Below are 16015 nucleotides of genomic sequence, written 5' to 3'. Positions count from 1 at the left end.
ATCCTTCTGCACAAGGGTGAGCCATGTATGGACCAGGGAAACTACTGTCCCATAAGCCTGACTAGACTCAAATGTAAAGCCATGGAAAGAGTTATCATGGGTATGATAAATAATAACATAGGAAACCCTCAGACACATGATACAACCTAGTTTGGTTTTGTCAAGGGCAGGTCATGCCTATTCAATATGGTGAATTTCTTTGAGAAAGTCACCAAGGCAATGAATCAGAGAAAGATGGTGCATAATGTCTACCTTCACCTGATGGATAGCCAGCTGACTCACAGATATGACCCAAGAAGTCAGGATATGGGAATCCACCTCCACAAAAAGGCCAATCACTAGTAGAGTCTCTCAGGGCTTGGTGACAGGGCAGCTCCATTTTGGAATCTACTTATCTAAAATCAAGGCTAATGTCAAAGGCCTCTGGCTGACCAAGTTCACATATGATTGCAAACTAGTTATAGTCATAACATCCTCCAAAGACACAAATACACTCAAAGAAGGCCTGACACAGACTAATAATTGATGCCAGAGTTGTGGTCTAAAACTCAATGCCAAGAAACGCAAAACAGTGTATTTCAGAAAGACGGCCAACCCTGGAAATTACTATATATGGTAATACACCCTAAAAGTAGACCCAGTGATCAAAGATTTGGGAATGCATGTAGACAGTGACTTGGCCTTTGACCATCATGTGTCTACTGCAGTAAGGAAATCATTCTATGTTGAGCAACTTATATACAACAATAATGCATCAAAGTCCAACAATGTCATTGTTCCATTGTACTTGACCCAATCACTGAGTACATATCCCTTCAGTATGTATCTGACCAGGCATATGTAAAAGATGAATCGTTCACAGAAGTTATTCAGAAAAAAATACATGGTGTGCATACCTCTCAACTGTACAGATTTTCCCAGAATGCCCAGATTTTTGCCTCATATTTTTGGTGTGTTCCTACTAAAATCTGTACTTTTCTGGCAAAAAGCTGAGGATTGAGGTCATTAAATAATGACAAACATTTGAGTTTAAGACTCCACGTCCTTCAAAAAATTCATGCTAATGCAAAACCTATTATTCTATCAACTTTCTAAGTTTGTAAGAGCAATATTAAAAATCTGTCCCTATTTGTCCCCCCCCCCCATCATTTTAGGCTTTGTCCAGATTATTTACTCTAAGACGTTGAGAGGTATGATGGTGTATTCAACATGTCCTACACAGACCATCTCAAAGCCCTAGCTTTACACACAGTCTGTTACAAACTGCTGAGAGACTATCAATTCCTAACCTACAAAGCATGCTCTGATCCAGCCATAATGTACCTGTTGCTCATCCAGAAAACAAATATCATCAGAATTACCCAATCTAAGGACAGGTATGTATCTCAGAGATTACTCTTTCTCTGGAATAGGCATTCTATCCACATGAAGCACAGTTCTTCCCTGCACTCATTCAAGCACAACTTGGACCAGTGGATGGGAAATCATAAATTAACCTCTGATCTGACACCTATATATCTATTAGAAGGACAAAGCTGGTAAATAATAACTACTAACGCACAAATTATTTATACCCCCTGTAAAAAAATCTATGGTATAAATAAGTGTCCAATACATTTGGGAAGCATGGTTAGGCTTAAAAAGGTCATCTAGGGTCATTAGCATAGTAATCACCTGTGAACCTCTGGTCCTATGCAATTTATTTTTTAAGGCTTATTAAATATTCAGCCAAAGAAAATACAGACATGATCTGCATAATAAAAATCTTACATCATGTTGAAGAAAACTGACGCAGTATTATACATTTATATTGTGTGTTTCAGGAGATACAGGACTAGATTCCAAAACTATGGGGCAATATTGTGGACATGCAGTGCTGAAGATAATTGTAGTACAGGTACCTAAACATCTCAAAATAGTACAGATATGGAGATTTCTGGCATGGAATCAGACTAAGCTGCAGAAACTCTATGAATCTCAATCAAAATTCAGATTTTTAGGAATGAAAGAGAAGCCTTAGCGCAAAAAAATGCAAAGTGTAACAGAAGAACACATCAGAGGGAAATCTAATTACGAGATAGATGCCAGCATAGGAGATAGATGCTCCACACCAGTGGTCACCCCCTCATTGGTCAGGTCTGACCATAAGCAAATCACCCTTGACATCCACATCCCACCCCCACCACCCAGTAAGAAAACCTCCATAAAAAAACTTCTCCAAAGCCAACTTCATGCTACTCAAGTCAGATGTGACAACCTTCATGACACCCATGCAGATGGGAGCTGAAAGTTCGACTGCTGAATCCTACACTAAGGCACTGTATGAGCACATCCACTCGTACATGAATCATGCCATCCCAAATAGAACCAAGATGCTCTCCTCCAAAAAAAGGAAGCCAATCTGGTGGTCCCCTGCCATAAACAAACTATACAACAGAAGGAAGAAACTGTTGCAGAAAAGAAGAAATTCCCAGGATGCAAAAACTCCCTTAACAGCCTCATTAAGAAGCTCAGATCCCTCATAAAATCTTCCAAAGCTAGTTACAAAAATAAAATTGGCAAAAATTCCAAAGACAACCACAAGGCATTCTATAGTTATGTCAAGAATCTAAATGTCAATGCTCAGATATGCTCTGAGCTACAACAGAATGGCATTAAATATACTGATCCCAAGGATATTGCCAATATCCTGGCAGATCGATTTAGTGCAAACTTCATCCCCCTCTCACCCCCTAAAGGGCCCATTTTAATACCAAAAGATTGCCAAATTCCAGTAATCATGGCCACACAGGTAGAAACCACACTCTCCAAAGCTAAGAATACAGCATCCATGGGACCAGATGACATCCCAGGCTGTGTACTACATGAACTACAAAATGTACTGGCACCTCACCTAAGTGTCATGTTTAATCATAGCCTTACCTCAGGCTTTGTGCCCACTGAGTGGTGCACGGTTACAGTTATCTGAATCCACAAGAGGGGATCCACCTTGGATCCCGGGAACTACCATCCCATCAGTCTGACAAGCCTGATCTGCAAGGGCATGGAACGCATTATCATGGAACCTATAAACAAGGACATTGGCAACCTTCAAACATTGGACCCCACCCAGTTTGGGTTTGTGAAGGGCTGATCTTGTCTCCTGAACCTGATTGACTTCTTCAAATCAGTCTCCAGAACTGTGGACATGGGTAAGGCGGTCCACACAGCCTATCTGGACCTCGCCAAGGCCTTCAACACCATCCACCACTCTGGAATCATAGATGAACTTACTAAGCTGGGCATAAATCCCTACATCACTCAATGGGTTGCAACTGGCTTACTGACAGAACCCAGACTATAAAAGTAGCCGACTCCAAATTCAGCTCCAAACAAGTGACAAGTGGAGTACCTCAGGGTTCGGTCCTGGGACCGCTCTTGTTTGGCATCTACTTCTCGGAAGTACAGGCCAACGCTAAGGGACTCTGGCTAACAAAGCTCGCAGATGACTGCAAACTGGGAGCCATTATTGAATCCCCAAATGATGTGGATATTCTACAAAATGGCCTTACAGAAACAGATGCTTGGTGCCAGAGGCATGGGCTCAAGCTTAATGCCAAGAAATGTATAGTTATCCTCTTTGGGAAAAAACATGTACCCATGAATTACCACATAGGTGGCAGTACAGTAAACACCAAAAGTGTGATGAGAGACTTAGGGACACAGGTAGACAGTGGTCTTACCTTCGATAACCACACCGCCACAACAGTCAGGAAATCCTTCTATGTGGCACACCTCATCACTAAGGGCTTTTCATCCAGAAAAATGGAGGTCATTGTCCCACTGTACTCATCCCTCATTAGACACATTATAGAGTGCAATGCCACATTTAGTATGTACCTCACAAGACATCTGCAACAGCTGGAAAGGCTGCAGAAATACCTCACTAAAAGAATCACAAGCAGATGCCCTATACTGACAGTCTAAATAAACTCCAGCTATACTCTGTGGCATATCCTCTACTCAGAGGCAATCTCTGCTTAACATTCAAGGCCATGTCAAACCCTGAGCTGTTGGACATGCTCCATTTAAAGAAATCCCAATTCCTCAGAGCCACATGCTCCAGGGATCAAACCTTGTCATCACAATGAACAAAACGTGCTGGAGGGATAGGATCCTGACCCAGAGACTTCCCATAATCTGGAATAGACTGCCCATACATGTCAAGCAGAGCACCTCCTTGGCGCTCTTCAAAAAGAACCTTGACGATTGGATGGGAGATAGGAAATTCACCCCAGGGATCATGTCAGTTGCCCTGTTAGACAGGGGTCCAGGGAAGTAAATGTTGTGGGAAGAAATATCCAGGGAATTGTTATGGCTAGGCTTGTATAGGCCCTAGGGCCGATAGCCTAGTACCAGCCTATGAACCTATTAACCTATAAGAAGATGAGCAAATGAGTAACTAGAAGAAAGCCAAAGGGAAGAGATAAATCTCAACAAGCTGTCCCCATCAAACAGATTGAGGGATAGAGAAATGAGAAAGTGACTATGGAGGCCATTGGAAGAGAGATTAAGGTAATGAAGCAAACAACGTTGGAGAAAAGTGATACACAAGAAAAGAAAATGGAGGAAATAATCAATGGACTTAACAAGCATGCACTGGTCATTCAGGACTTGTTAGCCAAGAACAAAGAGTTGAAAGCTCATGCTGAAGCAGCAGATGCTGGGTTGGGTTGTAAGAAAGCCATAGTGGTAGGTATGGAAAATAGGGCCCAGAGGAAAATATATAAAAGTAATGGAGTTGCTGGAACAACAGGATGAAGCTGATTGTGTCAAATGAATGAAGATGCTGCTGGAGAAAAGGACAAGGATACCACAAAGTGAAATAAAAATTGAGAGGGATCACAAAACTGCCTGGCTCCCAATGTGTGAGAAGCAACAGTTTCCAAGGCCAATAATAGTTTGGCTACAAACGTTTGAGGTGAAAGAGAGAATACTGTCAGAGGTCTGGACTGCAGGGAAGAGATTCTTGGTGGGGAAAGCATGACTTTTCTTTCAAAACAAGGAGTAAGAGGAATTCCATGATACTGTTTATTAAGACAAATAAAGAGTGCAAGATGAGGTGGGGGTTATAATATCCAGTCACCATACAGATATTCACACAGGACACCATTAAATCTTTACTAAATCTAGTAGAAGCATCAGTTATCATCATGTAGCCAGTGAATTTGAGACAGAGGACTTCAACAGAGATGATCAGTGGAGAAAGTCACCAGGGAAAGCAAGGGATAGTGAAAGGTAAAAAAAAAGAGAGGGTATTTCCTCCTGTTCAAGTAACAACAAAAGTTCAGAGAGAAGGCTGAACTGATAAGGGAATCAAGAAAAAAGGATATGGAGCAAAAGATGGAAACACCAAATTAGGGATAAAAAAGAATGAAGAAGAGAATGAGGAGAAAAAGGGTGAAGAGTGAGGTGAAGGACACCAAATGATTGATAGTGACAGTTAAAAATTTTGGAAAAACATTTGAGGACATTATGCATGTGTAGATACAGCTTTAAAATATGGTCCTGAACTGTACCATCCGGGGATATGCCCGGGGGCTAGGTCTGCCAGAAAAAGAGGAATTATAATGCTCTACAGAAGGGCTGAAAGTAAATATGCCATTGATGAGGTACATGAAACATCACAGGCTATATTGCCTTTCATCTTTCTAACATTGTATTATTGCCAAGGGATAGTAATGACTAAAGTAATCGGTGAGCTAACACATAAAGTAAAAATGATTGTTGTAAATTAAAATGTCATTTGATGACTGAAACGTAAATGAATGTTAAGTATATTGATGGTATATAAAAGAAAAATTGCATGGTGGAGAGTAAAGTTGCAAAAATAAAAAGTAAGTGTGAGTTAGGGCAATAAGGGCAAGCTTGAATGTCATTTGAGTGCATAACAATATGAACTAAGCTAGTGAGGATGGAAATATATCTTAAATGATACTCCCTATTGTAATGAGCATTGAATGGGTAAGAAAAATGTACTATAAGGAATAAAAACATTCAACAATAATATCAGCAAGGGTCTAGTTTTCTACAATGTGGAACAGGACCTCAGTCCACTCTGAGTATCCAGGGAGTGATAAAATAGTTGTAAAGGGTTATTATGATACAGACCAATTGATTAAGCAGGGAGAGAAGAGTGCACTAAATAGACACAAAATATAATGCCAGAGGTGAAAAAAAAAGCAATTGCCTAAGTATTGTCTGGTACATGTAGGAAGGCAATAAATAAAACTGGCACTAAGAAGTGGTTGACTCTGATGAATGATCAGTATTAGGCAGTGGTAAAAGAAAAGAAAGCCATCACTAAACAATATAGGAAAGTTTAATTTGGGTAGCTGGATGAAGAAAATTCAAACCTGAAAGATAAAATAGGCAGAGAAGTGAGATTAAGGAGTACATGTATATATAATTCCTAAGCTGAAGTAACTGCCATTAGTGCAAGTTAAAATGCATTAACATACATGAAAGCATGAGGAGGTGTCTCGGAGAATAGAACAGTGAAAAATAAAAGAAGTAGGAAATATAGAAATATCAAGATGCAATGAGATGGAGAGGCAAGAAAAGCCAGACATGGAGACAAAAATGATTTAGGTGTAGGAAGTGGAGGCACAGACCTATGCAAGTGCTGTGTCATGGTAGTGACCGAAAGAGGGACAGAAGTAAGAGCCAGCCCTAACAGAAATGGGAATAGTCTGAAACTGGAAGAACGGCATGCACATAAGTATATAGTTTTGGAAAAAATAAAACTGTGGGGAAGGGGAGATTGGAACAACAATGGAGGCAATATGGTGGGATAGAAGAAACAGTTGATACAGAAGGAGACAAATGGAAATAGAATATTTGAGAAGTATGGAAAGATAAAAGCAGGAGAAAGGAGCCAAAGTGGCAGGAAGGGGTATTGATGGATGGAAGTAGATTGTCAGGGAAAATTTATAAGAAAAGAAAGGGGGGTATTAAGGAGAAAAAAGGGAGAAGGGCAAGAACAAAGAAGAGTAGAAAAGGACAAAGGCAGAAAGGCTGTAAGGGGAGTTGAAAGATTGAAAATAAAGGTTCTAATGATTAGAGAATGAGTAGGCAGGAGGTTGAAGGAATGACAAAGAGAATGGAGCAGAGTATTTAAGTAAAATCATGGAAAGTTACTGGATTATAGAAAGATACAAAGTGGGAGCAAGTGTTAACACATATAAGGAAATCCAAGGCACACGTAACATGCATTTAAAAAATGCATAGCATACTAGACTAAAAGGCTTTGGCTAGGAGGTAATAGGAAGCTCCTCTTGGGGTAAAACCAGACAAAGTGATGTGGTGTTGTTAAAAAGAAGAACCTTACCTATGAGGGAATAAAGTAAGCTGGAAGATAAGAAAGAATGATATGCAGGGATTAAAGTGAAATTGGAGGGCTGCACGATAAAAATGGTGGTGTATATTCTTCCACAAGCCAAGGTGAGAGAAATAAGGAATGTGTTAGGGGAAATAATAAGATTTCAGGAATGTTGGACTATCTACGTAGGAGATAAAGAGTCAGATAATAAGAGCAAAATAAGTAGATGGAGGTCTAGGAGCATGCAGAAAATCCAAGGAAGGGAAGTTTATGAGACAATATTTTCAGTCAGTAGGATGGATGGATGCTAGAGGTATAGACAAGATATTAGGGGCAGAATATACATACTATTCAGCAAGATACCATATGTGGTCAATAACTGATAGGTACTATGTACTGAAAGAGCATCCCCATAGTATAAAGAAGGTTATGATAGAACCAATCACCCTCTCAGATCAAGCAATAATAGGACTTAAGATGGAGGATGGAAAGGAAGAAGATTTAGAAAGGCATTGGAGGTTTCCAAATACATTTCTTAAAGGGAAAATGAATGTACAAATGCTGCAAGGTTACTATGATAAATATTTGTTAGAAAATGAAGATGCTATGAAAGCACATGGGATGTAATAAAGCAAACACTTCAAAAGAAGAAACAGACATATAATATGGAGAGAACAAGAGAAATTGAAAGGAAAAGGATAATAAATTGGGAGGAGGTGGTTGAAATGAAGATGGAAAAAGGGAGGGAAAAGACAGGAATAAGCAAAAAAGGGAGGGAGATAAAAAAGCAGATACAAAAATAAAAATATGAAAGGCTATGAGAATGCAGAATAGCAGTAGAAAGACTGTACTTTAAGATCACAACTAAGGCAGTAAACGTTATTTATTGTTTGTTAGGTTTTTTTAAATATGAATTGGTTAATATGTCCAGTATTCTGAAGATGTCCCTAGTGGATGAAAGCGCTTTATGAACAAAGTAGCTTCTGTAGTTTCCCTTTTGTATATTCTTGGATGATTTTTGATGTTGGTTGTGTTTTATTTCATCTGACCCAGTTTAAAAGTTTTTTTGTTAAAGGTGGGCTTGTTCCCAACTCCTGGAAAGAGGTTTCAGTCTCTGTAAAGTACAAAAATAGGAAAAAAAACATGAAGATCAGTCTTCTACAGACATATATCAGTGCTAAACCACAGCTATAAGTGTTTAAAGATGGTACAGGGAAATAGGGTAGGGAAAATGTTGCCAAAGTTGATTACAAATCAGACTAGCTTTGTAGGAGGGAGAAGAGCCACAAATAATATAATTATAATGCCATTACTAATGAAAAATTCCCATAAAATTAAAAGAGAAATCACTTTACTTTATCTAGATGCCAAGAAAGCATTTGATTGGGTAGAAGAGTGGATTCTAAGGAAATAGGAGGATTGAATGGGGGTTTCCTCAGAAGTGGGTATTGATGATACAGAGAATGTATAAGTGGATGACAGCAAGGGTGAAGATAAAAGCAAGATTAACTGGTAGGGTGAAAATAAAAAGAGGAAAATGACAGGGTTAGCCCATCTCCTCACTGCTGTCTCCCTTATAGCTAGGACCATTTGCAGAAAACATAAGAATGTCTTGCTAGAAAGGCTACTGGTGAGGGCGGAGGAAGAAAATAAAATATCTCTATATGCAGATGATATGATACTGACCTTATCTTCCAATGAGACAATATGGGGAATTGATGGAGACTATTACATAAGTTTGACATAATATCAGACTATAAGGTAAACCAGGATAAGATGAAAATATTAGTGAGAAATAACACCAGGGAGATGGTGAAGAGTTAGATGGGGAAGGGATAATGAGAGACAAAATAAAATATGTGGGAATAACATTGAAAGTCATGGTGGAAATACCATGAAAACAATATATTACAGTATATATAAAAAACAAGGAGACAGTTAATAAGCTTGAGAACAATAAGTTTGGAAATAGATCAGAAGGTACAAATTCTAAACATAAACATAATCCCAAAATTCAAACATGCAAGACAAGCCATCTGGGAACTGTCAGAAAATACATTGCTAAAGAAAGTCAAGCAGCTTTTCATAGACTTCATATGGGAAGGAAGGAAATTAATGTAGCTTGGGAGAGATTAACAGATTCAATACAGAATAGTGGGATGGGAAGGAATGCCAGACGTAAAGGAGAATCTTCATGCCTGTTTGATGGTAAACACAATTATAATGATAGATGTGGGATATAAAGAGGACTGGAAGCACATTATAAAAGGAAAAGAGGGGAAATTGAAGGAAGGTGTATTGTTAGAGTGTAACCACATGGAGCTGGAGTTAGAATGGATGATAAGCTTGCAGAAGGAAGAGCACGGAATATGGAAAGAGGGTTGGAAAAAAAAGAGTACAATATAGAATTCTTGCTATTGGTATGTCTAGAGGGGAAAGAAGAATCAAAGAGTAACATGGAGATGAAGCAGGTGCCAAGAAACATTGAAATACCAGGCTCAGATGCAAAAAGGGGAGAATGAAAAGCTGGAAGGAACTGAAAGAGGAATATCAGCTGGAAATTGAATGAATGAGACAATATAGGAATGCAAAGAACATGGAGAAATACAGAAAATATGTGGTGGAAAGAGATCACTACACCAAAGTGGATAGAGTAAATTGAACAAAAGCAAGTAGAGGGTAGAGCAATAGGTAAAATATTGCAGGTGGTAAAAGAGTGGGTAAGAAGAAAGAGAAGAGAGAATACAGAGCAGCAAAACAGGAGCTAGAAGAAAGATTACTTGAGTGAATAACAGAGAAAGGGTGGACCAAAATAGTGCAGTTTCCCAAATATATTATGAAAGCAAAGAGGACTGGCATATTTACATGGAAGTGCCTGCATTAAAATTTTTATTATCCAGTTAGATTAGCAATTATGGTCCCAGCAGTGCAGAGTAGATGTTGGAGATGTGGCGCTGAAGAAGGAACTTGGTCATGTGTTCTGAGCAGGAGCGGCCTTAGGTCAACTGGTGCCCTAGGCAAAAGGGCATCACGGCACCCCCCACCACACCACCCAGTGCCCCCATCCTGGTCTACCTACACCAGATAAATACTGGAAAAGTGCCCCTACTAAAGCGGTGCCCTAGGCGGCCACTTAGTTGACCTATGCCTATGGCCGGCTATGGTTCTGGGACTGTGCATCACGAGGAGAATTCAAGGAAAGACTGACTAAATTAATTAGGAAATCAGGGACATGGAGGCTAGAATGGATGAAAAATGGTTCTTAGTATGGTATAAGAAGGATATACATGAAAAATATAGAAAGATAGTAATACTAGGACTGATAGCCACAGCAAGCAAAAAAGCAAAAACAAAAAGATGGAAACAACAGAAGCCCCCAAGGAGAGAAGAGGTAGAAAAAAATTAGAGAAGTTAAAGGAGGAGGAGGTGAAGGAAAGGGAGGTAATGGAGAATAGCAAACAGAAATTTAGGAAGAGGTATCTTTGCTTTACTAGGATCAGGCTTTACTAGGAAAGTCTCATCCAGACTCTGCTATACTTTGCTGTGAAGGAAAGATTAGTTTGCTTTTTATTTGTTGTATTTTGTATCACTTTATCGCCTTTTTATATTTTGAATACTTTGATTTGTTTTCTTTAGCTTATGTTTTACTTGTAGTCTGCTTTTAACTGCATATTAAAACTTCAAAAGAGACCACAGCTCTGTCTCTTGTGTGTCAGGCAGAAATTAGAACTGATCAATTAAGGACTCATACATAAGATAGAAGAGTTCACTTTAGGTTAATCATTTCTGAACTGAGGGGGTGGAGTTAGGAATTAAATTTTCTATTTAAGGGGTAAAATAAAACATTTCAGAGCTTTACTAGGAAAGGCTCACCCAGACTCTGCTACACTTTGCTGTGAATGAAAGGTTAGTTTGCTTTTTATTTGTTGTATTTTCTATTATTTTATTGCCTTTTTATATTTTGAATGCTGTGATTTGTTTTCTTTACCTTGTGTTTTACTTGTAGTCTGCTTTTAACTGCATATTAAAACTCCAAAAGAGACCACAGCTCTGTCTCTTGTGAGTCAGGCAGAAATTAGAACTGATCAATTAAGGACTCATACATAAGATAGAAGAGGTAACTTAAGGTTATTTTTTTTGTGAACTGAGGGGATGGAGCTAGGAATTAAACCTTCGATTTAAGGGGTAAAATAAAACATTTCAGAGCTTTACTAGGAAAGGCTCACCCAGACTCTGCTACACTTTGCTGTGAATGAAAGGTTAGTTTGCTTTTTATTTGTTGTATTTTCTATTATTTTATTGCCTTTTTATATTTTGAATGCTGTGATTTGTTTTCTTTACCTTGTGTTTTACTTGTAGTCTGCTTTTAACTGCATATTAAAACTCCAAAAGAGACCACAGCTCTGTCTCTTGTGAGTCAGGCAGAAATTAGAACTGATCAATTAAGGACTCATACATAAGATAGAAGAGGTAACTTAAGGTTAATTTTTTGTGAACTGAGGGGATGGAGCTAGGAATTAAACCTTTGATTTAAGGGGTAAAATAAAACATTTCAGAGCTTTACTAGGAAAGGCTCACCCAGACTCTGCTACACTTTGCTGTGAAGGAAAGGTTAGTTTGCTTTTTATTTATTGTATTTTTGTATTACTTTATTGCCTTTTTATATTTTAAATACTGTGTTTTGTTTTCTTTATCTTGTGTTTTACTTGTAGTCTGCTTTTAACTGCATATTAAAACTTCAAAAGAGACCACAGCTCTGTCTCTTGTGAGTCAGGCAGAAATGTTGTCCCATCCTCCACCCTGTCACTGTTGTGTTCTTAAATACCACTGCCTTTCTAGTTGCCTGCCTCTTATGTTAATTTGACCATATATCTCATTTCCTCTCTGCTTTCACTGGTTGTGTGAGTAAGCACAAAATTATCATTTTGTGAAATCACTCCCCTTCAACTATTTAAATTTATTGGCCATCCTACTGTATTCCATAGTACCAAAATACAAAAGTGACCACCCCCTTTCAATCTATCTTGCTGTTTTAAAAATAGTGACTCCCCACTAAAACTTAACTTTTAGACAGTTAAAACGTAAGTTACCTACTTTCACATCTAACTTCTCTAGTGCACACTGCAGTGTTTAGGATAAATATTTTTTTCATCTAACCTTTAAGCATCCCTGTGACTAGCACTTGCTCTAATACCTGCTGGAAACCACTAGGAAGCCTTAAACTGATACAAGCACTCAACTCTCCTAGTTAATAAGGAGAAATTAATCATAGGCACTAAATAGCCTATAATTGCAAAGTAGCTTGCTAAGGTAAGGGAAAACAGCTCCTGTACTTTACAAAAGAAGCACCAAACCAGGCATGTCCAAGTGTCAGCTTCCAGTGATTTCTCCTGTCCACCTGGTGAATCTGGGCATACCGGGGCAATGCAGCAATTGTTTCATGTACACAGACAACCCTCTCCTCCTACCACTCAACACTACAACCTGTGAGAGATGCCCTTACATAGCCAAACTGGAAGCAAAGCTCTCTCCACCCAAGATTGTGCTAGGCAGTCAAAAGGAGAAGGTTAACATCCACACTACACCTCAAGCAACACATAGCCCTTCTAAACCCACACCACCAACACCCAGACATAGCAACACTAAATCCACATATGTGGAGGCCCTTAACTGTAACCTGCCCAAGCAACAAGGGCCTCCGAAGCTGAAACGCAAACAAACACCAATCACAACCAAAGTGTCACATAGCTCACAACACCAGTGTGCCACCCAGCAACAGCCCCTAAGGCAAGACAATGTACCTAAAGCTTTAGTCATAGGTGACTCTATAGTCAGGCACACTGATGTCCCACTAACCAGGCTGAACAGGGAGAAACTTACAGTCAGCTACCTGTTGGGTGCCAGGATCTGCCACATAACACATGCATGCAAGTGACTCCACAACAAGTACAAATATGACTCTGTCATTGTCCATGTTGGAGTGAATGACTTGAGATGTACCTCCCTGGACTACATGAAAAGAGACATGAAAGATCTCTCAGATCATGTGGCCCAGGTAGGTATGATCCTAGCCCTGAGTAGCATCCTGCCTTCGCCCCGAATGATATCACAATATAAGGACAAAATGATTGACTTCAACAATTGGCTAAGCTTCTGGTGTCATTCAAAGGGGATCCAGTATCTGTCTGCCTGGGATGACATGATCGACAGACCACGATGCTTTGCCAGAGATGGTCTGCACCTGCCGCCCCTGGGATTCAGATTACTGGCTGAGGCTCTTGCCACCTCTATAGCATTTTTTTTAGGCAAAGTTCAAAGGACAAAACCACAAGCAGGCAAAATCTGAAGGTAATGCTACTCAATGCTAGAAGTCTAAACCTCAAAATGCACACTCTCGAGGCACTACTAAAAATGGAGAACATCGATATCTGTGCAGTAACTGAGACCTGGTTAAAGGCTCCAGAGAGCACCCCTGCAATACCAGGCTACAACTCTTACCACACTTTTCGGCCACCAAACCAGGATCAAAACACTAAAGGTGGAGGAGTGTTCATATTCACCAAGGATATTCACACCACCAGGCTAGTTGCCCAACACAATGCATCTGAAATTCTCCAGGCGCAACTAGCACTAGGTAAGACTGCAATCCAAATTGCAGCATGCTACAGATCCCCCACCATGCCACAAGATTCTCACTATACCTTTCTAAACATACTGGAAAATATTATGATACAACCAAACACCCTAATACTGGGTGACTTCAACTGCCCTGCCATTAACTGGGAAAACTACTCATGTACCAACAGCTTTGCCCAACGGTTCTTGGAATTCATAAATTCCAACACCCTGAATCAACTAATCCATTGTCCCACCAGGGGCTCCAATATCTTAGACCTGGTCATTACCATCATGGGAAATTGATGCTCCACACCTATGGTCACCCCCTCATTGGTCAGGTCAGACAATAAGCTAATCACCCTTAACATCCACATCCCACCCCCACCCTCCAGTAAGGAAACCTCCATAAAATACTTCTCCAAAGCCATCTTCATGCTATTCAAGTCAGAAGTGACAAACTTTATGACACCAATGCAGACGGGAACTGAAAGTTCAACTGCTGAGTCCTGCACTAAGGCACTGTACGAGCACATCCACTTATGCATGAATCTTGCCATCCCAAATAGAAACAAGATGCTCTCCTCCAAAGAAATTAAGCAAATTTGGTGGTCCCCTGTCATAAACAGACTTTACAACAAAAGGAAGAAACTGTTGCAGAAAAGAGGAAAATCCCAGTTTGCATAAACTCCCTTAACAGCCTCAGTAAGAAGCTGAGATCCCTCATAAAATCCTCCAAAGCTAGTTACGAAAATAAAATTGCCAAAGATTCCAAAGACAACTACAAGGCATTCTATAATTATGTCAAGAATCTAAATGGCAATGCTCAGATCTGCTCTGAGCTACAACAGAATGGCTAAAATATACTGATCCCAAGGATATTGCCAACATCCTGGCAGATCAATTCAGTGCCAACTTCACCCCTCTCTCACCCCCAAAATGATTGCCAAATTCCAGTAATAACGGCCACACAGGTAAAAAATGAACTCTCCAAAGCTAAAAATACAGCATTTATGGGACCAGATGACATCCCGGGCTGTGTACTACTTGAACTACAAAATGAACTGGCACCTCACCTAAGTGTCATGTTTAATCATAGCCTCACCTCAGGCTTCATGCCCACTGAGTGGTGCACAGCCACAGTTATCCCACTCCACAAGCGGCGATCCACCTTGGATCCCAGGAACTACCTCCACATCAGTCTGACGAGCCTGATCTGCAAGGCCATGGCACGTATTATCATGGAACTTATAAACAAAGACATTGGCAACCTTCAAACACTGGACCCCACCCAGTTTGGGTTCATGAAGGGCTGATCTTGTCTACTGAACCTGATTGACTTCTTCGAATCAGTCTCCAGAGCCGTGGACGAGGGTAAGGCAGTCCACACAGCCTATCTGGACCTCACCAAGGCTTTCAACACCATCCCCCACTCTAGAATTATAGATAAACTTACTAAGCTGGGCATTGATCCCTACATCACTTGATGGGTTGCCAACTGACTTACTGACAGAACCCACACTATAAAAGTAGCTGATTCCAAATCCAGCTCCAGATAAGTGACAAGTGGAGTACCTCAGGGTTCAGTGCTGGGACCGCTCTTGTTTGGCATCTACTTCTCTGAAGTAAAGGCCAATACTAAGGCACTCTGGCTAACAAAGTTTGCAGATGACTGCAAACTGGGAGCCATTATTGAATCTCCAAATGATGTGGATACTCTACAAAAGGGCCTTACAGCAACAGATACTTGGTACCAGAGCCATGGGCTCAAGCTCAATGCCAAGAAATGTATAGTTATCCCCTTTGGGAAAAAACATGAACCCGTGAATTACCACATAGGTGGCAGTACACTAAGCACTGAAAGTGTGATAAGAGACTTAGGGACACAGGTGGACAGTGGTCTCACCTTTGATAACCACATCACCACAACAGTCAGGAAATCCTTCTATGTGGCACACCTCATCACTAAGGGCTTTTCATCCAGAAAAAAGGAGGTCATTGTCCCACTGTACTTATCCCTCATTAGACCCATTATAGAAT

The sequence above is a fragment of the Protopterus annectens genome, chromosome 10.part0 (assembly GCF_019279795.1).
Source record: "Protopterus annectens isolate FY-2018-M chromosome 10.part0, PAN1.0, whole genome shotgun sequence".
NCBI lineage: Eukaryota > Metazoa > Chordata > Ceratodontiformes > Protopteridae > Protopterus > Protopterus annectens.
Note: the sequence above shows the minus strand (reverse complement) of the source record.